The sequence below is a fragment of the Lissotriton vulgaris genome, chromosome 4_1 (genome assembly GCF_964263255.1).
Source record: "Lissotriton vulgaris chromosome 4_1, aLisVul1.2, whole genome shotgun sequence".
Classification (NCBI taxonomy): Eukaryota; Metazoa; Chordata; class Amphibia; order Caudata; family Salamandridae; genus Lissotriton; species Lissotriton vulgaris.
This window is the reverse complement of record NC_141691.1, coordinates 725,012,333-725,038,911: the sequence shown is the minus strand read 5'-3', so window position 1 is coordinate 725,038,911 and position 26,579 is coordinate 725,012,333. Positions and strand designations below refer to the sequence as shown.

Below are 26,579 nucleotides of genomic sequence, written 5' to 3'. Positions count from 1 at the left end.
GCAGGTAGTAACAAAATTATAATGTGAATCAGTTAGTTTCAACAAGAGTAGGACGTTGCATCAATGACCTTGTTCTGACCACCCCTTTTAGATATATTGCAATGTGGCTAGTGACATTTTCATCAGCTAGAGATTGAAGCCTTATAAATGCGGGTCGACATTGCCTCAAGCCTAGCATCTTCAAATAAGGGGCAATCCACCTTCACCTAAGTACAGTATACAATTTACAAAAAAACATAATGTGGATTGTCGACTGATTAGATACATTGTCACAAGGACAGGGCTAGGGAGAACGTGACCAGTCGTTTAATTGAGGAAATGTTACCATGTTGTGAAAGTTGCCTAAGCAAGGGCGCGTCAGTAAGAACCTATCATAATTACTTGGGGTACATAATAAATACGGTTGTATCCCTGTTTGAATCAAGAGTAATTGATTGGCTCTGACTGTCTGTTTCATAATGTTAGAAGACAGCCTGATCGTCTCCAGATGATTTAAACATAAGGTTTTTAGGTCCTTCCCCGAGATATGAAGAATGGAGTCAGGATTGTCAAACAACTCAATGTGGTCAAGGTCACCAAAAATGTTTTAATATATGCGAGCCAGGGGATGTAATTTACGTGCTGCAGTTTCAAACAATCTAAAATCACTTCCTGATTTAGGCCTGTAGACACACCTGTCCAGACCTTAGGCCATAATAAAATCGGCTGGATTTTAATAAGGTCATACAGGTGTTGGAGGCCAGTTCGGCATGGCAGATGTAAGTAGCTGTGCTATCAGGGACAGCCAAGAGGTATCTCAGAAAACTATTTTCAACTTGTTGGAGTGGCTCCACATTTACATGGCCGCAGATACCAGCCCCATACAAGGCAACAGAGATACATTTGGCTTTATATATTACCAGGAGGCCATAAATAGGGCGCTTGTCCAACCTCCTTGCAAAATTAATCAGAGCTCCTGTAGCTTTAGCAAAGAGTAATTTTCTGCAATTGACAGCTTTTGACCACAAACCCCTATTGTCAAAAACAACCCCCAGATATGAAAAATAATCTACAAAATCAAGTTTTCTGCTATGTATGAACATATTGCAGCACTTTACACTGGGCTTACTACATTTCATGACAAAGGTTTTTGAGATGGTAACTTTAAGGTCCAGGCTTGACATATAAGATACGAATCTCGTCACTATTTTTTGCAGACCGTTCGGGGTGCGGGCTAATAGGACCGCATCATCGGCGTATAATAATACGCCAATTGCCCTGTTGCCAATGCTGGGCAGGTCTTGTCATTCCCATACTAAAAAGTCTCCCAAGCTGTTTATATAGTGGGTAAAAAGGAATGGTGCAAGCACACACCCTTGTTTTACCCCCTTTCAAATGGGAAAACTATAACTAAGCTCACCCGTTCTGCCGTAACGAACCGTAGTCCGGGTCTGTAGATAGGGTTGTTTTAATAAATTAACTACTTGACCTTCCACCCCCATTTCCTCTAGAATTTGCCACAGCTTTGAGTGATTGACACAATCAAGCGCTGAGCTCAAATCAGCAAAACACATATACAGACTCCCTTTTTTGGCATTTTCCTATAATGAGGCTTAGGTTCAGGCTTTGTTCGATTGTGCCTAGACCAGTGCGAAATCCGTACTATAAATCTGAAATGATACTTGTATCCTCAGCCTACGTCAGCAATCTCTTTAAGACCACACGCCTGGCGACCTTTCCTAGGGAGTCCAACAATGAAATGGGTCGGTAGCAAGCTGGGTCATTGTGATCACCTTTCTTAAAGATGGGAACAGTGGTAGACTCTTAATCACTTAGCAGCCAGAAGTTGAACAATAAAAATAGATCAGGAAACAGTTGTAGAAAAAAAGTCATCTCACAGAAGTTTCGGAGACTGAACGTAAACATATTCCCACAGCGGTCTCATCAGAGAAGTATATAATGGCAGGGCACAAATATTCCTGCCTCTTTCTTGATGCAATTAGCAGTTAGATAAGTGTAATTTACACATATTTAAATGTGTGTTTCTATATGTAGGTTATTGACTATGGTTTTAGTTATTGGTAGGTCTTGTTTCTTTAATAATTAATTTGTTTTATGGAGTTTTTGTCTGGTTGCTCACATTTTCACTGCAGCACTCACCTGGCTTTCTCCCCCAATGCCGTGCAGCTCTTTTTGAGTATGAGTTAAGGTTTGCAGGGGCCACCCAATGCTTGTTTCCCCACAGGCCGACTACTTGCTTCCTCACATGAGCTGGAAGTTCTTTTCTCAAGCAATAACAGCTCGTTTTTCTTTTGCAACTTACCTCAAAGAGCCTGACTCTTGGTGACGCTTTCTATGTATGCTTTATGTGGACCGAATGGAAGCCCCTTTCAAATCATTCAATTAGCTGTATTGTTTGTTCACAAATCCACATGCACATGTATATGTACATGTATTTGGTAGCATTCTGCAACATAATGAGTATCCCATTACATTCAGTAGTGCAAGATGATGCAGAAAGCTGTATTAATGCTACTGAAGAAATATTTAAAGGGAACTTGAGAAATGTTTTAAATGATTTCGCACAATGTGCATTACATTTATCTATGGGTGTAACTGTGCAAAACACTCGAAAGCATGTCAAAGAAATTGTTGAGTCTCAGACAAAGTCTGCTGGAGGTAGTAGGTCATCCTATTATTCTCATGAAGCCGCAGATTGTCATGAAGTCAGTTATGCTTTAAAGTTTCCAACTGAACCTATTCAGAGACAACCTTTTAAGAGGACTTTTAAAAGCCAAGCACACAAACATAGATTCTACAGGCTCCTCTGCTCATTGCAATGCGAAAGCAATTAGTAGTGGGATTTTATTTTTTTCCTCATAATGAAGCAGGCAGGAGTCCCCTAGGAGAGGGGTGGTTAGAATCGCGATCTCCTTACCTATGCACCCCATCCTAAGCAAGATTTTTTCCACATCAGGTTCCTTGATTGTTACTGGCCCTGGTCAATCCCAAGTTTGGATCACAGGTCTTAATCATTGGACACCTTCCAAGTTATTTCTGGTCCTGCTAAAGTGCTATTCCTTCCACTAGTTCTCTAGTGGCACCCACAACTCTGCCTTGCTAGGTATAGAGCAATCGTAGTCTAGCATACTGACTCGCATACCTGAAAGTGCCCACTCAGTAAGCTCTGAGGAAATAGAATATACACATTTCATGCGTATCTCCATTCTTGCCAAAAAGACCAGTACAAATAAAAAGTAATTTCAGCTTCTTAGGTAATTTGACGCTTGCCCCTTTGGCCACTAAAATACTAAAAATCATCAGTGCTTACCTTTATTTCACGACCTAACATCTCAGATAGAGCCTTGCCAGAAGAGTTGAATACCGGGACACTGCATAAACAGATGCAAATCATCAACCATCTCCAGACAACATTTAGGACACAATTTCACCGCTTGTTTTCCTAGCCTCAATGTCTGGTGTCCACTAGATTCTGTGCAGTGACTTTTCTTGAGAGATGCAGATTTCATAGACTTACGTAAAGTAGACATAGATACTTGCCAGAAATATGTTAACTCCAACACAATGGCAGGTCCCTTCTCTAAACCTCCTCTGGCAAGGTGAAGTCTCCCTCACTGCCTTGCACTATCATTCAGTACCATTTGCCCATCTTTTTCTTTATGGGAGAGCTCTCTTGTAGTAGTTACACTCACTCAACATCCCTCCTACCATCATGATGCAACCCTCATGCCCAGCTGGCCAATTGATCGTTACCTATCCCCTGTAATCTGAGATATATCTGCCCATGGTATCAAGCCACTGTCCTTGATGATCTGACCCTATCTTTTTATATCCACATCTTTCTTTTTTTTTTATTCAGCACCATCAAATAGATAAATACAAATATAAATACATGAGGAAATTCAGCCAATAATATAATAAGTACAATATTGAGGGAGCATGGAGATCCAAAAGCCATCAATTTAAAAACTACAATTAATATCATACAACATACTTAAAATAGACAATTCATGATTCATCTTGGCCCATCGCTTGATCTTTTTTCCAGCAATAAATCGGAGCCCATATAAACCTTCCTAGTTTTCTTGGCCTCTGTCCCTTCCTTTCATACAGCCCCTTTTCAAGATTAAAAATGGATAAAAGCCAAGCAAGCCATTGTTGTAAAGTGGGGGCAAGTGGTTCCATCCAAGCTGAAGAAAGACAAATTCTAACCACTGCCATGGCTAAAAACAAGAAGTATTGATGTGTCCCTGTCGTTCCTTCGCTACTGACCCCCAGCAGTATTAGATCTGGTGTTAGTGTTGCTTTTATTGTCAGGGATTGATCCAATGCATTTTCTAAATCTTTCTTTAGGGTTTCTAACAAAGGACAAGTTGAAAACAAATGTATTAGATGTGCTTCTGCACTACTGCAGTGAGGAAAGCAAACCCCAGTTAGGCCCCCCCAATTGAGAAATCTTGTCCAGTGTGTAATACAGTGGGAAGATTGTTTTATAATGCTGCACCCGTAACCTGGACGAACACAGGACAGACTGGCCTAATTTTTAATGAGTCTAGAAAGCTGGTGCAGTTTATGCCTAGTTTTTGTTTCCATTTCTCAACTTGCTTCTCAAGGTTGTCCTGCATCAATTGGATCAGCCCCCGTACATATGACTGATAGTGCATCCTTCATTATCCCTTACCACCTTCATAATAGAGTCTTTACAGAAGCATTTTAACCCCCTTTCTTCTTAGCTCAAAAGCTCTATATTTGCAGATATTTGAAAAAAATCTTTCCGATCAACACCATTATTGATTTGTACTTCCTCAAATGACTTAATTCCATCTGCCTCAATGAGTTCCCCAATCGTCCAGACTCTTAAATCACCTAGGCATGACATAGCCACATCATGGAAAATTTCAGGGAGTTCTAGGTTTCTGAAGAGCGAGGTATATAAATTCATCCTACCAAGACCTATTTCTTTCCTTAGAAACACCCATCCCCAGTAAATGCAGGTGAGAGAGTTTAAATCTGAATTTCTTATAGCAGCTGGGTTCATTGTATTTCAAGTACCAATTTTGAGCCTCATCTCCTAGTAATAGTTCATAAGTGTCAGATGACCCCCTCCTATTCCATCGATTCACAGAGTTCCCCCCACCAGACCACACATATACTGAAGAACTGCAGCCCAATAGTACATCCTTAAGTCCGGGATGGCCCATCCTCCTCTCTCCCTAGGAAGTGCCATAAATCTCAGCACTCTTCCTGTCTTCCCAAATGCCCATATAAACCTGTTATCTCGTCTTCAATCCCCTTAAACCAGCGGTTTTTAATTTTCAGCAGTATTGCTCCAAAGAGGAAGAAGTATCATCTTAGCTATATTCCACAGACCAACAATAGACAGATGTAGGTTATTTATCCTATCCAAATCCTTCTTCCCTTTTCGGATGGCCGGGGCTAGGTTTAGCTCCACAATTTCCCTTAGCTCTGATGTTATATTTATCCCTAGATTAGTCGCGGACTGTTTCACTCGAGGATCCTCCAGATAAACCTTGATATTTATTACTATTTGGTTTTTTGTTGATTGAGTGAATACCCAGAAATTCACCCAAACAACCTGCTTCTTTTCTCGATTTCTGCTAACAATACCTGGGGATCAGGTGTTACAACCGCCATGTCATCAGCATACATCAGAATTTTGGTGTCACGCTCTTGAAAACACATTGGTTTAATTTTCATATTGGCTTCAATTCTCCAAATCGAAGGATCCATGTAGCATGCAAACAAAGGGGAACGACGTTTACAACGCGGTGTTTACACCGCACGACCTTTTCCCCGCAGCTGTTACAACGCAAGTCATTACTACGACTTGCGCTGGATGGCGCTGTGGGATAAGGAATGTTTTAATTTTATAGTCCAACACCTTCCCTACTGTTACGGGGACTGGTGTTGGAATATAAAATTAAAAAATTCCGAAATCCGCGCCCTCCAACGCAAGTCGTTGTAACGACTTGCGTTGTAAAACCTGCGATGTCAAGTACCGCGATCTAAAAGATCGCGTTGTACTGACATACATCCGCAAACAAACATTGGGAAACAAGGACAACCCTGCCTTGTTCCCCTTGTGATCAAGAGTAGTTTTATATGGCCCCCATTCAAAAAAGGTCAGGCAGCGGGGGCCAGATACATTACCCGTATAGCGTAAATAAAACCCTTGCCTATACCAAACCATTCTAAGGCAGCCCACATGCAATCTCAGGAGATCGTATCAAATACTTTTTCGGCATCAAGCAGCATCACCGCCACAGGGTCTCTAGCGGTCGCAGGAGATCCAAACAATGTAACATCCCTGCGCATGTGATCCGTAGTTCCTCTGCTCAGAATAAAACAATGCTGCCAGGGAGTAATCCCCTTACAAATAATCAGGCTAAGCCGGCATGCTAATACCTTTATAAATATCTTAATAGAACTACACACAGTTTGGCCCATAATCAGTAAGGGTAGGCCCTAGCAATAAGAACAACAACACAAATGCCAATACTGATATCTTTTTGTAAAATCATTCACTCATGAGATCACACACATGTTACGATCCACAGCAATTTATTTCTTTTTTAAATAGATCCTATTGTTGGATCAACATGTACTTCAAGTGAATCATTTTAAAACTCCATTATCCAAACATCATTAGAAAAATCAATATACAGGAAGAATATTAACAGACATATACACAAATAAGAGATGACAAATTAATCACTTTGTTTATACAGCAAATTACACCACATCACAATTATACAACAAACAGTATTGAAATAGCCTAGGTTCCATTGTTTTCTTGAGTTATTTAAAAAAAATATTGCCCACAAAACGAATTGAGATGATTAAGTTCTTTACTCAGCGGGTCAACACCAAACGGTGCCAACCAACTTATGTAGTAGTTTACACAACAAGAGATAGAGAGTGGGGGAATACATGGCGGCCGCAGGCTAGTGCGGAACGCACCTCTTTCCCGGAGCTCCCACACCACTGCATCATCGAAAGCTATTGGCCGGTTTTTGAAACTGGGTCTAGCTCGGCTGAGTATGGCGGAGTGATTTCGCAAGCGCGATCTCTGCCTCTGACCCCTGGTGAATGTTTGACGGCTCGTCGCTTAATCGGGCCCGAGAATCCTAAGGTCAGCTGTATCACTTCCTTAACGCGGAGGTCTTTCTCTCCTTTCTCTCCCTTCTTGAAGGGTTAACTGCCTGGCGCTTTTGAACGGAGTGTGGCAGTGTGCACCGGTGTGCTACAGCATTTTTTGTTTTTTTTGTTTTTGTTTGAGCTACGAGTGAATAACTGGATTCTGGAGTGTTTGTGATAAAGACTCTTCAGCGTCAAACAGGACAGCAAGGCTGGCATACAGGCTGGATATTTCGCAGTTTTTTGGATCCGCTTCACCGCTTCACCGCTTCACCGCTTCACCTAAGCCTTGTGGTGGCTTTCTACTCGCTGGACCCCAAGGAGGGAGCCAATGTGTGTGATTTCAGCGGAGAAACTCCAGCCTTCCGAAGTGGAGAAAAGCAGCCGTGGAGCTAAGGAGAGGTCGTAGGGCGGTGGCTCGCGGGCTTCTGCAGAGAGGTTTGGTGAGAGGGGAGGAAATGCGGGGGGAGACTGCCATAGTGGATGACCAAGGCTATGAAGGGGCCTCCATAACACTATTCGCGGGTAAAGGGCGGAGTGAAGCAGGAGGTGATTCTGAACTTGAGGTTGAAGTTGAGGCTGGGGGAAAGGTGGAAGAGGGGGGGGCTGGCACTAACCACTCCACTAACTCCATTCATAAGTGGCAATTGTCCGGTAACATACCCACAAAAAATAAGGGGAAAAGGCAAGGAAAAGGAAAGGGCTTACGTGGTAAAAAAACCGGGGCAAAATTTGGCCAAAGAAGCCCGGAGGTGGAGCATTCACCTAAAACATCCAGCTCAGATAAAGATAAGGCAGAGGGAGGTCAGAATCCGGATATTCCCATCGAGAAGGGCAAGGGTGGATACGTGAGTAAGAAGACTGGAAAGAAAAGAAAGGGTAAAGACAAGAGTATATTGAGTAGAGCAGCTCGGGTTACCCCATCGCTCCGCTCCTTTTTCAAAGTTCTCCCTCAGGTCCTAGCTATTAACCCCGAAAAGTCTGGAAACTTAACAAAACAGACAAGTATGGCTGAAATAAGCACAGGCCCTTCTAAAGGGGGGCTCATAAGTAAGTCTCTTACCCCGGAAATGCCTTTACAGGCTCTACCTTTGGGGGATATGACATCCCCGAATTCCCTCCTTTCTCTCCCCTCTCTCGCTCCTTACACCTCTATTCCTATCACCAACTCTATCTCCGCCTTTACCCCTATACCTCCGGGTGATCCCGGTACGGAGGATATAAACTCCATGACGAACACTTGCAAGGAGGATGAGGGAGGGGGGAAGGAGGGAGAGAGACAAAAATAACTCTATTGAAACTATCTTGATTGCGATGTCAGACATGAGGGAGGAAATCAGAAGTGACTTTGCAATATCCAAGGCAAATCAAAATGAAATAAGAGCTGCTTGTGAAACACTGGAAAGAAAAGTAGATGGATTGTTCGAGAGGACAGAGAGCTTAGAGGGAGAGGTGGGCTGCATAAAGGCAAATTTGGAAGTGGCGGAATCTAAAATCCAGACATTGTGAAGGGAAGGAGAAGCTTTGAAGGAGAGGGTCGAGTCACTTGAAAACTTTTCAAGAAGGAACAATCTGCGGATTTTGAAAGTCCCTGAGGGCAGAGAGGGGGAGGACTTAAAGGCGTTTGTGGTTTTGTTCTTGAAGGACTCTTTAAATTTAGATGAAACAACAGAGTTTCTAGATAGAGACATTCAGCAGGTTCATCGTGATCCCTTTCGCCTTAATCCCGGAAGAACAAAGCCATGAAAAATACTGATAAACTTTCAGACCTATACTTTGAAAGAAAAGATCCTGAATCTTGCCTTAAAAGCGAAGATGCTTAAAGGTCCTGATTTTTCGTGTGAAATCAGGTCAGACCTCTCCAAAGTTACATTAGACCGGCAATGGGAGCTGGGCCAGAGGATGGAAAAACGTAGGGCATCCGGGGCCACGGTCCAGATGTGATTCCCTGCTTTTTTGCGGGTAATGTATAATAATAAGATGTATAATTTTTGATCCCCCTTTGAAGTAGATGAATTTTTAGGAAAAACGGGGGATAGCTCGAGGGGGGGGATCCACCAGAAAGGGCCATATAGGTCTTTCACATATCTCCTTTTATTTTGTTTTCTTCCTTTTCCTATTGTTTATAGAGATATATGGTAAATCACCGGGTTAGGTTATGGGGTGTAGGAGGCATAAAAAAAGGAAAAGAAAAAGGGGAAAAGAGAGAGGGTAGAAGCAGAAAAGGAAAAAGGGGAAAAAAGAGACAAAGAAACAGAAAAAAAAGGGGGGGACTTAAAAATATATATATATACATATATATATATATATATATATATATATATATATATAAATAAAACATTTATATTCACAAAGTAAAAAAATGTATTAACTAATCAGACGATGAATGAATGGTTAGGTTCAGATTTAAATAGAGTCTGCAAATATATAATAAAGAGGTGAAAGAGATAACAAGAAAAATTGTATATTCTAAATAATGCTTTTTTTGTGGTGGAGGTGTTCATCCCTCTACTTTTCATTTTCTTTGGTTGCCTTTCTAGAAAGTGGTGGGTCCAAGGGAGAAGAGATCGGACTAGCATAATTTAAATGCAAAGTTAAACCCAAATGTAAACCCATTTTTAAAATTTATTTTTCCCAATTTAAATTCTAAATACTCTAATTTGTAAGAAAAACTGGGCGCTGTGGTGCAGATGGGAGCAGGGGGAAGGACGTAAAACTTGCCATACATCTGGCAAGAGTAAGGAAGGCGGGGTTTTCCCAGGGTGGGGGGGGGATTAGGGGAGGTACAGGGGGGAAGGGGAAAAGCAATAAAAATCCTCAGGAGTCAGACCTCACCAGGATGAGTAATTTAGTTTGCCTTATAATTTTTTTCTTATCAGATAATCGGAACATACCAGTTGTTCGCAAAGTAGATCCTATGGTTAGTGGAAATCAGTTCATGGGGGCGGTTAAAAAGACTCATAGTTAGATGACTTCCATAAAGTTCCTCTCCTGGAACGTCAATGGCCTGCGTGTAAGGAATCGAAGGTATAAAATCTTACAATATTTGAGAGATTCCCCGGCGCAGGTCATTGTCATTCAGGAGACACATTTACTTAAAACGGAGGTCTGTGAGATACTAAAGAAACAGAGATGGGTAGGTGCGTCCCTATGTACAGACCAAACCGCTAACATAAGAGGGATACTAATAATTTTCAAGAAGTCGTTAAAAGTGCAAATTTTGGAATGCAAGGAGGACCATAGTGTGAGATGGTTAATTTTGAGAATTGTATTAGAGGGTAATCCTTTGACGTTGGTGGGATACTATGGGCTTAACCAAGACGACCCCTCCCATTTGAAAGAAATTCAGAATCAACTTATATTGTTACAGGATCCAGTTATCTAGGTCGGCGACTTCAATATTGTGCTTAACCCTTTACTAGACAAGTCGTCTAACTCAAGAGCTGTTACCCCATCAAAATCAAGGGCGGTCTTGCGGGAGATAATGGAAAATTTTGGTTTAGCCGATGTATGGAGGGAAAGGGCAGGAAATAAACTGGGGGTTTCTTTTCAAAACTTAAAGTACAAGCACAAGTCAAGAATTGATTACGCCCTTTTTAGCTACACTTTAAAAGATTTTCTTGTGGGGTTAGCCTTTCTTCCTTCACACTTGTCAGATCATATGGCCATTATTTTTTACCTCCAAAGGGCCACCTATAAGAAAGAATCCGCATGGTCTTTTGATCGCACAACCCTATTAGAGGAGGATGAGATTCATTTTCTGTTATTGGAGGTAAAGTTCTTTCTAGAATTAAACATGGACTCGGCAGGCCTTAATATTGTCTGGGATGCCATGAAGGCTTATGTGAGGGGCTGTATAACTAACAGAGCAACCCACAGAAGGAGAATGTACCGAGAGAAAATTCAAACCATTGAGATGGAGCTGGCTAAATTAGATGGACAGTTGGGTTCTGCTATGGCATCCCCGGAGGTGGTAGAAAAACAGGTCAACTTAAAGGGTCAGTTTGAAACGATACTACAAGAACGAATAACAAAAAGATGGGAGGCGAGCAAAATTTCACATTTTGAATTTGGGGAAGCTGCAGGAAAGGTCCTCGCCTGGAAAGTCAAAGTAGATCAGGCAAGAAAGTACATTAAAGAGATCAAACGAGAAGGAGAACCCACCGTCAGGACATCGGATCAGGAGATAGGGACCGCATTCCAAGAATTCTTCCAAGGAATATACAGTGAAGAGGTCAGGGACGACCCGGAGGCAAGGGATAGGTGGTTAGACAACATTGCCTTACAATCCCTGCAAATACTACAAAGGGTTAATTTAGAGAGGGAGATCTCAGAGGAAGAAGTAGGAAAAGCAATTGGTCGTCTGAAGAGAAGGAAAGCGGCAGGGCCGGATGGACTACCCGGAGAATTATATCGAGAGATATGTCCTGCCATAGTTCCAACACTGACAGCTCTCCTAAATAGCATTCTTCTGAGAGGGGAAAACCCCCCTGATTCTTGGAATGAAGCCACGATTGTTCTCGTACCTAAGCCAGGATAAAATCCTTTAGATTGTGGATCCTATAGGCCAATCTCCCTTTTAAATAACGATTACAAAAATGTTACATCTTCTTGGCATCTAGATTGGGGAAGGTAATTGGCTCGATAATCCACTCAGATCAAAGGGGTTTTATAAGGGGGCGGCAGTTTGCTGATCATACACGAGATTTGGTGGGAGCATTTGATATTGCAACTACATTTTCCCTTCCCCTGGCCACCCTGACATTAGATGCCACCAAAGCTTTTGACAGGGTCAACTGGCCCTATCTGGTGGAGGTGATGAGAAGGTTTGGGTTGGGGGAGGTCTTCTGTAGGGTCATCAAGAAACTGTATAGGGCCCCCACGGCAAGATTGCTAGTAAATGGCACCCTTACAGACCCGATAAAAAATACCAGAGGAACCAAGCAGGGATGCCCGCTCTCCCCTCTCCTATTCAATCTCTATATTGAGGCATTTGCCCAAGTTTTGAGAGAGGAAGCGGACATCCCCCCTTTTGTATTTGGTGAGTGGGAGAAGCAGATAGCTCTCTACGCGGACGACATTTTGGTCTACACAGCAGATCCCCAAAGAGCTTTCCCGGTGGTAATCAAAAAGGCGGAGGAGTTTGGACAGATCTCAGGATATGACTTCAACCCCAGCAAAATTGAGATTATGTGTTGGAATATTCCTAATATACAATTAACAGTTGCAACATCTATGAGATACCTGGAAATACGTATCACCCAAGAAATAGGAAGATTGGCACAGACAAACCTGGATCGGGTTGACAAGGAGTGTAGGAATCTTTTGAAATCTTGGTCATTCTTGCCACTCTCCATTTTTGGGAGAACACATTTAGTTAAAATGACCATTCTTCCAAAGTTCACGTTTATTTTCAACTCTATTTCTCTTATGTTTGATCAAAAAAAATTGGAAAAAAGTCAGCGAGAGATAAATTCTTTTATTTGGAATTACAAAACAGCTAGGTTGACCTGGAAGAAGCTGAGAAGGAGGAGGGAGAAGGGAGGGTTGGCATTGCCAGATTTGATGTATTACGCATGGGCATTTCAGCTGACCTACTCCAGGATGCTTCTTAAAACCCTCGTAACATCATCTTTGGGGGCCATGTTTAGGGCTATGTTTGGGGGAGTGGAAATTCCACTAGACAGATTCTTATTTAAGTTTGGCGACAGGAAGTACTTTAAAAAGGTCAGATTAAAGACTCTACAGTCTGTTATAAAAAGTTGGGTGCAGATCAAAAAGAAAATCGGGCTACATTATTACTCCAACTTTGCCCCGGTGTGGGATTCTCCTGGGCTGCCGCCCTGTATGCAGGACAGTTTGGCAACCCCGATAAAGGAGGCTGGGATATTTAGATGGTGAGAGTTATTGGTGGATGGAAAGGTTCATGACTGGGAGGTGCTAAGGGACAAGGTGTGCCCAGCTCTTTCCAGGTTTAAATATATCAGATGGACAGTTGGGCAAGAGCGGAAAGCAGGAAGGGCCCTCAATTGGGGAAATCTAGCCAGTTCGAACAACAACTGGTGGAAAAGCCAGAAGGGGGCAAGGAGGTGGCAATTTGGTATTGGAACATGGTCGAGGAGGCGGATGGGGACTTTATTTTGCCAGAAAAGTTATGGGGAAATATCTTGACCATTCAGTGCGAAGACCTATGGACGAGCTCTTTCAATCTCCTCTATAAAATAGTAAAGCCAGCCTGGTTAAGACGTAATCATTTGTTTACTCTACATCGTGCCTACCTCTCACCCCTTAGGCTCTCAAAGTTTCTTCCAGGTAAGAAGTGTAACAAGTGCAATTTGCTGGCAGCTCCAGATACACATATGTTCATGGAATGTCCTGTGATTATGCAGTTCTGGGAAGAAGTGAAGGTCACCCTGGATTCGATTCTAAATATATCTTTGAATATCACCCTCCCCTTAATTATTTTTGGATTGGAGGAAAATGTAACCGGTCAGGCAAAGTCCCTTCTTTTTTACTCAATCCTTTTGGCTAGGCGACAAATAAGTAGATTTTTGGTGGATGTTATACCTCCATCCCACGCAGCTTGGTTAACGTTGCTGTATGAAACCTCAAAAACAGACTTGGCCAGATCATGTAGCAAAAGAAATCTGTCCTTTGGGATTTGTTGATTAACTGGAGATAGGTTTCCCGCGGGCTTTTTTAGTTTTTTTTTTCCCGGGTCCAATGATTATGCTGATTAGTCTCCAGAGACCCCAGGATGTGGCCTTACCCGTACGTAAATCTGGGTTCATCAAGTTTGAATACCGATGGCTGGAGTTTCTCAGTTTTTCCATTTAAGAGGATGGTCTCCCACCCATTAAAACATCGGGTCTGGAAAAGGTCAGGGCGGAGGATAGATCGCTAAAGTACCTTAAGGCAGACACGTGTGGTGGTTGGCGAGTTTTCGTGGTCGGAGGTTATGGCAAATGAGGACAAAAAAAAAGAACACCAAACGGTGCCACTACTGGGTTTCAAGAGAGATCTTCACTCAACTAGGAGCACAGGGGGAAGAAAAGGAGGAGGTTGCGCCCCACTCAAAGCCTGTACATACAACAAGAACCTCCTCCTGCCAGACACAAATTTCAATGTGACCAAATGAGGAAACCCACTTTTTTTCTGTTTCCTTATTTATAGGAGTTTCATTTATTCCTATAAGTCACTGTGTCAAATTCATAAAACAATAAACCACACATCAGATACCACCTTCAGACTACACATTCCAAATAGTGAAAAAATGTGAGAAGAGAGAGAGAGAGACCCTCACGGAAGAACCGCCAAAAGGGGTTACTGGCTAGTAATTACCAGTTTTACCCGCTTATCATCATCGGTGACTCCCTCTCACTCGTGAAGGAAAGAAGAAAGGAAAGAAAAAGAAGTGAAATCAAACAAATATATATTCAACTTCACTGTTTTCGGAAGACACAAATAATAACTCCCACATGTGTACATATCCACATAAACACCCCTCGTGAAAGAATCAACCATAAGTGTAATTCACACCATTAAAATTGATAAGTTTGCTGGCCACTCTGATATTTATTCTGGGCTGCAAGCCAATCAAATTAAAACTGGCTTCTATTATAGCCAACCTTTTATCGAATTGCTTTCAAGGGAGATCACCAATATTTCAATAATAAGTTTTCTCAGCGCTGCAGTATTATCATATAAAAGCACTTGTTTGGTAGAAAATTCAATTCAGTCTGTCTATTGCTGCTTGTATGACTTTATTAGGATATCCTTCAAACATTTAGCCAAAGAGGATAGCCCAATAAAGTCATACAAGCAGCAATAGACAGAGCTGAATTGAAGGACAGAAAAAACTTCTGAAAATGGATAACTCGAAGGACAAATATGAAAGAACAGGATTTGTATCCAAATACTCCACTAAGAGCTGTAAAGTAAAAAACATAATCCTAAAGCATTGGCCAATGATGGAAACAGAAGCAGAATTTAGAGGCATCTTTAATCATCAACCTCTTTTTGCATACCAAAGATCAAGAAATGTGAAGGAACTATTATCTAAATCAGACGATCACACTGGTCAAAAACACACAGGAAGACTACCGTGTCTTAATTGTGGCAATTGTAACAGCATTATCAAGGGTACAACATTTAGACTTCCTACCCAAGGAACTGAGATCAAACTAAAAACCACAGCAACTTGTGACTCACAAAATGTAGTGTATCTACTAAAATGTCTATGCTGATTGGCTTACGTGAAAAAAATTGAATGAAAAATGAAAGTGAGGTTGACCGTACATAAACGTAATATTCACACAAGATATTCGAAATCAACCATTGCTGTACATTTCAGTACCCACAATCATAACATAAGCCAACTTAGATGTCTTATCTTTGAAACTGTACCCACAAAAGAAGGCAGAAATAATCAAAAATACCTTCTTCAAAGAGAGGTTTATTGGATTAAACCAGGGATTTCCAACCAGTAGCTCGTGGGCTACTGTAGCTCTCCAGCTACCTCTGAGTAGCCCACCTGTGTGCAGCCCAGCTTATAAAATGAAAAAGGTTTTGCTTGGTTGAATTAATTTACATGTAACAAAATTGAAATTAAACAACACCAATAACATTAGTTGCTCTCAGTACAGAAAAGGTTAGAGACCCTTAGATTAAAAGACTGGACTCAGTGAATCCAAAAGGACTCAATGAATGTTTGGACTAAAGCTGCTACTTTTAACCTTGAATGAGTTATTTGATGTTATGCTGGAACGTCTGAAATATAACTTATAACTATGCACGTAGTTTTCATTGATCGGTTATATTCACTAAGCCGAGTTTACAGTAACACTGTAGTTGTTGACTATTTTCTCATTTTTTACTTATATTTGAATTGAATGGTCACGTTATTATCAGACTTCACCTTATAACATGGCGCTTTTGCGCATTTCCATTCCTTTTCTTTTTATTTCATATTTACATGTTTTTCTCTTGATTCAGCATTTGTTAGCTGAACCTATTTTGACTTTGAAGAGAGGAGTCAAACTATTTATCCTTTACAATATGGAGCTTACCATCTCTACCGGGGCCCTTTTCCAAAAGAACTTTTTCTATTTCTATCCTTTCTTTTACTCTCCGCGTTGACGGCTTCACTTTCAAAGCTGCGTGGAATTGGCGTCTTCAATGGCACACACGGATACTTCCTCAATCTAATAGGATGTTAAATAATCTTTAATCCGTACTATCATGTTTCATGAATCCTTGTCGCACTATGATAGCACTGAAGTTATCTAGATAACTTCTTGATTACGGGTTATATTATTTAATTATATATATTTTTTCATTCTTTTCACCTTTTTGCATTAAGCCATAGCACTGGGGTACTATCTTTAAAATCACTGACTATCTTAGAGTTACTCTGAAACATCACGTTTACTATACTTAGATTTTCGTACTTCTTGGAGACAAAATTGTAAATATTGTGTTTATACTGAAGTACTCGCAAAATGTTCACATATTTTGTTTTTGATTAACGTCACAAATATTTTCACATGGCAATCACAGTTGGAGTCTGTCACTCGTCACAGACAGATTTAATTAATGGGCATTTACTTGATTCACTCATTGTCTGGCATTTTATCACTTTCACTGTTATTTAACGATTTCTGGTTGTACACGCTCAAGTACTTTTGACACCGCTAAATGTAGTCACTCATCTGAGGACTTTTGTAATGATGTACATTGATACTGCCCATTGAGGCATTAATATTCCCCTTTTTCTATTTAGGTTCCTTTCTCTGAAATTCTTTTGACTATATCAATTGCCTGCACTGTAGTATTGAGACTTATTTATTGTATCCTAGTAATCTTCCCCTGATGAAGTGCTTGTCCCAAAATGCATTGGGTCATGGAAAAAGAGAAATGTGATGTATGAACATTGAAATAGTGTGACTAAACAACACTACACAAACTGATGAGATTCTATAAAAATAAATGAAGATTGGATTTAACATGTGATGAACAAGCGTTTATTATTGAAGAAAGTTTTCCTAATATTTCCTATGGAGTGACATGTAGGACGTCATTCCTTGTTCTAAAGATGCTTTGCTTCCTTGATTCCTACGCCTACTGATCAGAAGGTGATACCCACCTGCACTCACTAAAGTACTCACAAGGATTAAAATTGTGTATGAATCCAAGGAGTGCTATTTTCTCTCACATTTTGTCTCTTTCCTTACCCTTTATTGCCATATCCACCTCTCCCCCATGTGTGAGCTCATGTAGCTGCCATCCCCTGATGAAGACCTTTTAGTCCTTATACACTAACTAGGCGCCTGATCGCCCTATCCATTCTCCTTGCCAAAATATGTGTGTAAATCTTGTAATCACAGTTCAGCAATGGGATTGGTCTATAAGAGTCACAGAACTGTGGGTCCTTGTCAGTTTTAATATAACAATAATTGTGGCTTCTTCCCAAGACCTTGTGAAGTATTTCCTCCTGAAAAGCTGTCTTCCAAAAATCCAATGAGTACTGGGAGTACATCCTCCGCCAGGCTACATGTAGCTCATTTAGGAGGCCATTGGGGCCTGAAGCCTTTCCCTTTTTTAGCTCCCTAATTGCCACCCTTACCTCCTTTTGTGTTATTTCCTGACATAATGCCTTTTTCGAAAGAAACAAGAGCTTCGGGAGCAGAACCTCCCTAAACCAATTCTCGAATTATTCTTCTAACAACTCCAAAATCCTCCTTATATAAGTCCTGATAGAAGTTGGCAAACGCCTGCTCTATGTCTCTCTCTTCAGTACACCATTCTCCCGGTCTCTGTCTTCTTTCTCCCTGATAATGCTTCTTGTATTGTCCACCTTGGTTTTCCAGGCTACAAGCTACCCACATCCTTTTACGTACTTGTGGAGGGTCAACTTACTGGCCTCCCATTTCCCTTGCCAGATTCCTTCCAGATAATTATCAAGCTCCTCCCTTGCCTTCTAATCTTGCTCTTGAATCCTGAACTCCATCATGGATATCCCTGGTCGTCTGAGTTCTTGCACTTTCCCCTTCAATTCGCTACTTTTACACTTACACTCTTTGGGCCCGATTCACAAAGGTAAACTTAGACGTTTGGTCTACGTTTAAGACTTTGGGAGTTCACAAAGGGCATTCACAAGTAGTATTGTTATGTCCGCATTCAGGGCAGAATCCTCCCGAGTGCTTACATAAAGATAGTACTTGTAAATGCCCTTTGTGAATTCCCAAAGTCCTGAACTTAGATGTTTTGTCTAAGTTTAGACCAAACGTCTAATTTTACCTTTGTGAATCGTGCCTCATGTATTTACATGCCTCTACACTTATGATCCTCCCTCTAATGAAAACTTTGAAGGCATCCCAAATTATGTGCGGGGAAGCCGATCCACTGTTTGTTTCGAAATAAGCCACTGTATCTTGTCTCAGCTGACTGATTATCTTTTGTTAAAGCAATGGTCTCCTATCTAAGGTCCATCTAGGAGGATCACAGCTCTTGTCCAAGTACAGATCTAACCTATCTACTGAAAGATCAGGCATATGTTCAGAGAGTTAACTCACCACTTTCACCCAACTGGCCTTTCTAGTGTATTTAAGAAAGAAATCAATTCCGGAGAAATTACCATATTTTTTATTGCGAAATGTGAAACTTTTATCCCTACCGGCCCTCTGTCTCCACCAATCACATAAGCATAGACCCTTCATCATTTACCTAACTTGTGCTTACATACTTGGGGAGTTAGCCATTTTCCATGTGGTGATTGTATCAAGTGCAGGCTCATGTATTAAATTAAAATACCCTCTATCATTATCGGTACTGCTAGTTCCAAGAATTGGCAATATAGAGCCTGAAGAGAACCATGGTCATTAATATTCGAGGGTCATTGAAACCTACTAATGCATATCATACACTGTGCACCTGAATATTAGCTATCAATGATCAGCTATATTGTCTCACAAAGTAGCCTGGGCAGACGTTTTAATCAAAATGGCTACCCCCTTCACATAACACATCTGGTCCAAACATGCAAATTTACTGACCCATCTTTGCTCCTTCAGTGCTTCTTCACACTCCTTCTTCAGTAGATGTGTCTCTTGCAGTATTATTACTCCAGCTTCTGAGAGCCTTAGATACTCTGAGATTTTCCTCCTTCTGTTTCTTACTCTAATCCCGTTCACATTCCATGAAAGGACATTCAAGGTAATTTCTCTATCACTCTTATCATTCTTCCCAGAATCCTTCCTTCGTCAGTGCCTAAAATACATTCCTCAGTGGTCCGTACCCCACCATCTACTCTTATGCCTTACATCTCACATCGCTGCAAATGTGGAATTTTTTATCCCACAATTCTCTACACCCAGTGCCATATCCATTCAATTGTATCAGCCCCCCACCCAAACTCTCCTGCGAAGCCCTCCAACTGACCCCTCGGGGAAAACCTCACTGCTAACAGCAAAGGTGGTGCTAGTGAGAACCGCCATTGCTGCCGCTTTTGTTACAGGGGGCCGATATTGCAGCACTGCTGCAAAACTGGCCCCAGTAACAAAACCGGCCCCCACTGCTGGAAAACAGCTTCCCACCCTTCGGGCCCACCAGAAATGCCCGGTGCCTGCTGTGGCCAGTCCGGCCTTGAACATGAGCTATTCTGCACAATATGGCTACAAGAAAAGGATTGGAAGTTACAATGTCAAATTCAGTGTCTGGTGAGAACAAACAGATCCCAAGACGTAAAAACATTGTGAATCATCATTTCTTAGAGTAAGTGCGTTAAAAAAGTTTTTTTTATTGCAATAACTAGAAAGATGCTTTGTAAACCATAATATACCATTATTGTCAGCTGAGGTAGTGTATTAATGATAAAAATTAATATTTTTCAACACGTTAGTATGTAAAAAACAAAAAAATGCAATGTTTGTCAATGACCTTAAACAAAAGGGTATAATATCTTACGGTCTGCATTTGCCGCGAGCGGATCTTTTTGCTCCTACATTCTTCCCAGCCGTTCTGCGACTCCTGCTTTGACGCAGATTCATACTGTCTGTGGCTCAAATGCTGCTGACACTGGATTGATCCTCGCTTCCCCAACTCTAACATGTGTGCCACTCGCAAATTTAGGCTGTGTGGATTGTTTCTACTGCATTAGTCACTTTAATGATTTCTCTAGCAGCATATAAGCTGTGGTGCCCCATTTCAACTTGTAAGCCCACTGTATGGCGTGATAAGTTGGTTGTAGCTTGTGCAAGACGATTGATTGTGTGAGTTAAGCCATCAATATGGCGCTCACAACTTCTTTGATTTATGTTTTCCTGATGTGATTCCATACATAAGGTCTTGATTGCATCAGTCAAACTACCAAATGTGTCATTCATGCATATCTGATTCACAGCAAGAGTATTAAACACAGTTTGTAATCATGTTGCAATGTTTTTATCTAATATTACCAATTTTTGTTTGAGCAAATCTTATTTGGTTTTGTTGCAGGCCCTGAACTTTCAGCATAGAGGTTTCCAACCCTCCAAATATTTGAGGATTTTCTCAATAAGTCCATTTGGAACAGTTGGCGGTGTGTGAAGCTGGAGTGCAAAGTAGAAATCTTTCCTGCAGTTGTCATGGCCTCACTACTGGTTCCTTTGTTGCATTTGGTATGTTTTGCTCAACACCTTCATTAACTGCTTCTGTAAGCTGTGTAACTGCTGCAAGTGTTGGACTGTCCTGGCTGCCACTATAACTGGGTTCACGTACATGCAAATGTGCATCTTTATGGGATTCCCACTTTCTGGCATTGCTTCCTTGAGCAGGGATATCTGTTTAAACATGTATTGACAATTGCTTAGTGATTTATAATTAGCTTTATTTTATTTTTAAGTTTTCAATAAAATATATTTAGCATGCATTTCCTGTATTTGTTCATTACATCTCCCAAAATGCATTTTGAAAGTACATGGAAAACTTCTAATGTACATACTGTGTTGAACACTATAGCAATTGACAACTTCTTTAATAGTTCTCTTAAGAAATATGTGTCTCTAAACTGTGACACTGGGAACTTCCCCCCTCCAAAGCCTAAGGAGCCACCACTCGCTCACCCCTATCAAAACGCTTGTACGGTCATTCTGCTGTATTTAAGGCCTGAACTCCCGCGCGTACAAAGTACTTCAACACTCCTCTCCACCTCAGACTCAAATTCAAATTAATCTTTATTGATCTAATAAAAAATAGATCATAAAAGATAAATTATGAAAATGGAATAAAACATTATAAAACAGTTAAAAGGAGTACTTAAAAGAAGGTGAGATATCAACGTAAATTGATACATGTCTACAAAATCAATCAATAAAACAATATACCGGGTATTGACTCAATAGGATGTTCTCATGACATGAACACTCCATCACTGCTTGTGCTTTTGGACTTTTCAGCAGCATTCAGTACGTTATCGCACCCTAGACTGCTACAAAGATTGAGGAGATAGGAATCCATGGTACAGCATTAAAATGGTTCAAGGATTTTCTAACTGGTCGTACCCAGACGATTAATTTGGGCCCTTATAAATCACAAACTTTACAATTAGATAAGAGGGTGCCACAAGGCTCCTGTTTGAGCCCCACTCTTTTTAACATTTATGTAGCCCTCCTTGCCAATTTTGCTAGAGCTTTTTGCTTTTAATCTTTATCATATGCTGACGACATGAAGGTAATTGTCACACTCAATAAAGACTTGATCAATGCAAAAGTGCGCTTTTCTACTGGTATGACCGCCATTCACCCTTGGATGACAGACAACTGTCTACAGCTGAGCAGCATTAAGACTGGGATTATGCTCTTTGATAATGCCAACAGCTCTGGACACCAGACTGGTGGCCCTCAAATTTAGGGGGATGCACCTAGTCGGAAATTGGTTGTAAAAAATCTGGGAATTCGACTTTGTCAAGCACTCACTATGAAACAGCAGGTTGGCAAAACCATAGGGAGTTCTTTTCATATGTTAAGCTTGCTACCAAGAGTGTTCCCTCTCCTTTCACACTAACCGAGAAAGAGCTTATTTCAAGTATTGGTTATCAGCCGCTTAGATTTTTGTAATGCCTTATTGGCTTCCATCAATGAGACATTGATAGTTAAACTGCAGGTGGTTCAGAGCACAGCAGTCTGTCATATTACCAATCTTCCACCCAGGTCAGCTTCTTCTCCACTTTTGCACTCTCTTCATTGGATGCCAATCCACCAAAAAATGTTTTTTTTAATTTGCTGTCTGACACATAAGTCCTTAAGTGGCAAAGACCCAAGCTATCTATCTTCAAAGATTTTTTTTCTTTATCTTAGTAGACCGTTAAGATCCAGCGACATAGCTTGCTTACAGTCCCCAATTTAAAAAAGTCTTGCTCAGTTGGAAGGTTCTTTTCATACTTAGCCCCTTTTTTATTGGAATACGCATTCACTTCACTTACGTTAATGTACTGATCATTTTAAATTCAGGAAATTTCTCAAGACTAAGTTGTTTGCTGCCTAAGAGTCTGGCCTTCCTGTTTATGTGCTGAGCGTCACCGAGATACCCCTTCCGGAGTGATTTGTGTGTGTTGTAAATTAAATAAACCTACCATCGATTTTTGAAAACGAAGTGCTTTTTTTTAGAAAGGAGACCACTGCTTTACAAGTTAGGGGACCTTCAAGTTGTTGGAGAAAAATCAACCCAGCCCTGGACCTACTAAACTTGTGTTTACGTAAAAGAGGGAGTAAAAACTGTTTGGTAAAAAGGGACAATAAACGTGAAAGAAAATATAAAGTAAAATGGTCTGGGGCGACGATTCATCATAGGGACAAGTTGGCCTTGAGGGAAGCAAAAAACATCTAATAGAGCATGCTCTAAAGAGTGTTAATAACATTAATTCCCAGATATTCTGTGCGATGGAGAAGTAAAAGGATCCTGCTTCAGTGGTTTGGAGGACACAATACTGTTGATTTAATTATTTTGTTCCCTTCTTTCTGTGTCCTTCTGTGGGTTAGAAAACAGTCCTTAATCCACCCTCTATCCTTCTTGGTAATGCTTTCAAGAATTAAAAAATATATGAACCTAAACCAAGAGTGGTCTCTCTAATATATTTGAGCCAGGGGATGTTGGGACCATGATGGCATAAAAGGCAATCAGATCTAATTGCTCGGTTATCACCAGCCTCAACATTCAGCAAGATTGAGCACCATAATACTAGAAGGTGTAAGATTTCGCTGGTGTTCCACGTATTCCAAGCCAAGCACCTGGTGGGCCATAAAGTGGGGGGTTGAGGGAGGAACTCCCAAGATCAGCCTACGGACTCTATTCTCTTCACCCTGCACTGTGCTTATGTTCCAGTGGTCCCATACCCCCAAACCATAGGTCAAAGAAGGGAGGCATTTCCTCTTGTAGATTTCCAATAGAGGGATAATTGGTTTGCCCCCAAAGGAAGTGGCCTGGGAAAAAATATAACCTATTGTTCGAGAGTAACGACCTATCCTATTTCTGACGCATGGAACCAAAGAACATGCCTCATCAAATGCCAGTCTCAAAAAAGGAAACTGGCTTACTCTTGTAATTAATTTCCCCCCAAGCTTACAGGGCGTGTTTTTGGGACTGCATACCATTATATAAAACTTAGAAAAGTTGGTCTGTAGATTGAATTTCTCCATTAAGCTTCAGGCCGTTTGCAGTCCTAGCCAACAGTACGGCGTCATCCGCAAAGAGGAGAGCCGGCATGGGCTTGTTGTTAACAGTAGTTACATCAACCCCCACATTCACAAGCCTCAGTTCAATTTCATTTATGTAGAGAAAAAACAAGATCAAAGCGAGCACTCACCCCTGCTGAAACGCATTATTTACTGAAAAAGTAGAGGAACACTCAATGTTTTTGCCATACCTAACAGACGCTTTCATGTCCCAGTAAAGATGGCGCAATAAAGCAACAAGGTCAGCTTTCAGGCCCAGTGATGTTAAAATACCCCACAGCTTCGACCGATTAAAACAGTCAAAGGCAGTTAACAAATTCATAAATGCCAGCTAGAGAGCTTTCCTTGGCATCCTTGTATTTAGCTAATAGCAGGTGGAGACTTAAAGACTGCTCAATAATGCCTAGGCCTTTTCCATGACCGTATTGGGCGGGAGAAATAATATTTCTCTCCGATGTCCACTCTAGCAGGCAATTCAATACGACATGCCCAACTATTTTTGCGGCTGAGTCAAGTAGAGATATGGACGGGTAACGCACCAGGTCACACACATTTCCCTTCTTGAAGACTGGGACAAATACTGGCTTGCACCAAGTTGGCAGGATGCCTACCTTGCACACAGAGTTAAAAACATTTGTCGACAGTGGTGACCAGTAACCCGGATTAACTTTGAGTATGGCCATGGGCACACCATCTGGCCCAGGCGCTTTGGTTATAGGGCTAATTTTGATAGGCTTAAGGACTTCCTCAACAGTAAAGCTAAGCTGCAAGGGTAATGGTACATCCAACAGCGCATACTGACTACAAGGGATGCTAGACAGGTATATTTTACTTAAATTTTCTGTCCAAATGTCAGGGCCAATGTGGGTAGCTACTAGATCGGGAATGCCTCCAGGAGCAGAAGCTGCTCTTACTGTTTTCCAAAAGGCTGGTGTGTCCCTTTCCTGGCAAGCTGCCACTAATGTACCAAAGTTCTTGACCATCAGGTCAGCCTTTCTATTTTTTAGGGCCAGATTGTGGGCTACCCGCTTTCTGAATCATACAATACAGTGTTACTTGGCATACACCCTCTGACCCTAGCAGCCATAACACACGCTAACTGGCGTCTTATAGTCCATATGCTGGTAGCTGCCGAGCAACTAATTGCCCTTCACTGGAAGAATACCTCTGCCCCATCGATGGCCCAGTGGTTCAAACACCTTTGGCATGTGATGGCCATGGATTCTTATCTCATTTGGTGTCTCACTCTGATAAAACATATACCTATATATGGCAGCCAGTGAGAACCTATCTCACCCGATTGGAATACTCCTGTTTTACTCCACCCTGGCTTAAAGTCTTTTAACTCTTCGACTAAGCCTCCCTTCCATTACGATGCTCACTTAAACGTGAAGAAGGCTGACCCCGCTCCCACCTGGCCCCCACCCTTCACCCTCCACTATCCCTGAATCCCCCAATAACTTTGGCCCAGGGAGACTCCAGCAACCAACACTCCCTGCATAGCCAATGCAGAATCTATGCCTCACTATGACCTTTCCCAAGTTCAGAGTTGTTCTGTCTCACTTTTGCATTTACTATTAAGATTGGACTTTCCTTCCTCTATGGTGGAGTGGTGTATCCGTCCTCTCTGCTCTCTTGCTGGTTAGACACTAATATAACCTAAAAGGGGGGGCTCTCTTTGGAACCTTGAAACACTACATATCACCCCTGTAGCCCTGATGACTTTCCAACTCCGCACAATTTTGTTAGTCTTGTATTTGTCTGTCTTGGACACCTCAATAAACAGAATTCTAACAAACATGCTCTGAACCATATTTTGCATTTCAAACTTACCCTGAGATGTTCTTGAAATGTCTGAAGTGTCAATTTTACTAAATCCACTGACAGATTGTAGCTTCAGTGTTGTTTGTACCAGTTCCTTAATTGCAGTTAGTTGGGGGACAGTGGGATGTCCTCCTCCAGTTCCTCTTGCCTCACTTGGGTAGCTTACCACCTTTATCTTGATACGTGCTCTGAGATCATACCATCTCTTAAGTATCTTCTCAATAGATCACTGGGTCACCCTGACAGAGTTAATTGTTTTCTGCATTGCCTTTCATATTTTCTTTTTCTGAGATTCAGACACTGCGAGGGCTGATTGATCAATACAATGTCAATTAATGTGCAGGCCCGACAACAACAATATCAGTGAATGCAATGTGAACATAAGCCACAGCCTCTGCCCTCATGGCCTTGACATTGCCAGTCAATGCAATGTCAATGTATATCGTAACTGGTGCCCGCACAGCAGCGCTGACATCAGCATTAGTGGTACCATTGTATGTCATGATCCATGCGTGTACGATAATAATATTGTTGCTAATAGGAACAATGTCAATTTAAATTCAGACCAAAGCAAACATACCTTTGACAACACAAGTATGAACAATGTCAAAATGCAAAATGACAACAGTATGCACCATGTTGATAATGTTGGGAATGTCGATAAAAATTACAACAGTGGATGACATATTATTTTTAGGAGTTCAGATGAACCCACATCATTGCTGTTGGATTCACCCAAGGTGACCTCCCCATCAACCCAGAGTCACAGAAACATGGTCAGGCAGGTCCTGTGAACCATGTCACGCTTATCTGGTAACAAGTCACAGGTGGGGTCCCTCATAAATAACAGGCAAACATGCACCCAGGGATAATCCTGATCAATTACACAGA

General features: G+C 41.4%; 1 protein-coding gene across 1 annotated transcript in view; it reads right to left on the bottom strand.

The window, feature by feature from the left end:
- The window catches only part of CAGE1 (cancer antigen 1), a 1,013,025-nt gene that overhangs the window by 841,317 nt on the left and 145,129 nt on the right, over positions 1-26,579 (bottom strand). The window lies entirely within an intron of this gene.